Source organism: Corapipo altera, unplaced genomic scaffold, assembly GCF_003945725.1.
Source record: "Corapipo altera isolate COAL_440 unplaced genomic scaffold, ASM394572v1 61470, whole genome shotgun sequence".
NCBI classification, from domain to species: Eukaryota; Metazoa; Chordata; class Aves; order Passeriformes; family Pipridae; genus Corapipo; species Corapipo altera.
Genome location: NW_020885904.1, coordinates 2,313 through 3,606, shown reverse-complemented (window position 1 = coordinate 3,606; position 1,294 = coordinate 2,313). Strand labels below are relative to the sequence as shown.

The window sequence follows — 1,294 nt, the reverse complement described above, 5'->3', positions numbered from 1 at the left end:
TCTCTTTCTCTTTCTCTTTGTGAAAGCTTGTCCAAGAAGAACAGAGACTTGCTTCGTCTGGAGGCGCAAGAGAAGAGGAGACGGGAGGCTCCAGGGGAGAAAGACCAGTTCCCTGGGAAGACTCCCATCTTTGCAAAACCCCACAAGGTAATGGCAGTGGGGTGTGGAGAGGAAGGAGAGGAAGGAGATCTGTGCCTTCTGCATGGGGTGTAGCAGACTTGAGCATGGTACAGGCAAACACAGCATCTTCCCATCTGCTGAACTTAAATTCCTCAGAGGATGTGGTTAAAGCTCTGCTGGCTGTGCAAGAGCGCGATGGACTTGGGGTTGGTCTCCTGTAGCAGGAGGGAGAGCAAGAGCAGCTTGGCTGCCTGCCTGTCTGCAGCTGTGGTGATAAAAAGTGGATCTGATGTTGGTGCTCCTGAAGGCTGCAGGTGAAGCCAGGCAAGGCCTAGGAAGCAAATGTAATATAGCAATACAAAAAGTAAAGAGTTAAGTTCAAAATATAGTTATGAGCAAGAACACAGAAAAGTTGCTTAGCCAGAATGTACTGCTTAGGATTAGATAGTACCGTACACTAAAGGAATGCACACACCCCTAGTTTAAGTAAGATAAGGGGAGAAATGGGAGCTTGAGTCCAAAAGTCTTGCTAAATGCACCATAAAGTCAGCCAAAGTAAGAAAGTTCACAAAGTTCATGACGACTATGGGAGGTGGGCAGGGGGTTCCCTGAGGCCGAAGAGCAGAATGACCCTCCCAGATTCTCCCCAAATTGAAGACCACACCTCTAACTCCACCTGTTATGAATACTGAAAATGTATGTTGCAATTATATGAATATGTATGTAAATATGTTGCAATCACTCGTAGAAATTGCATAAAATCCTGTAATTTCACCGGGAAGGTGGAGCGGTTTTTTCCAGGACAACCTGACGGTTCCCCGGGCGCTCTGGAGGCCCGCAAAATAAACATACCTCGCTGCTTAAAGGCTACAAACTTTGTCTCTAAGCAGAATTTTTCCATTCGTGCCTTTTTGGGGGCAAAATCTTGGCATCACAGATGCACCTGCAAGCTTAGTTTGGAATGACTGGCAGTGGCCAGAGCAGTCCCATTTGCTCTGGAGAGACTGGCAGGATCAAGACCAGCTTGCCTGACTTCATTTGTGCTGACACATGGTGATTCAGTTAAGATCCTGAGGAATGCCTCTTGCTGAGCTGGATCTCTTGGGGTGCTCCTGAACTTTCCAGCTCTCTGTTCTTGTGTTGCAGACTGATAACAAAGATGCGCTGTCAAAGC

General features: G+C 47.3%; 1 long non-coding RNA gene across 3 annotated transcripts in view; it reads left to right on the top strand.

Annotated features, from left to right (window-relative positions):
* The window catches only part of LOC113940877, a 6,111-nt gene extending 4,817 nt beyond the window's left edge, over positions 1 to 1,294 (top strand). For all 3 annotated transcript variants that reach the window (XR_003525554.1, XR_003525556.1, XR_003525555.1), the window contains 2 exons: positions 27 to 147; positions 1,267 to 1,294. This is a non-coding gene — a long non-coding RNA (uncharacterized LOC113940877). The remainder of the gene's footprint in view (positions 1 to 26; positions 148 to 1,266) is intronic.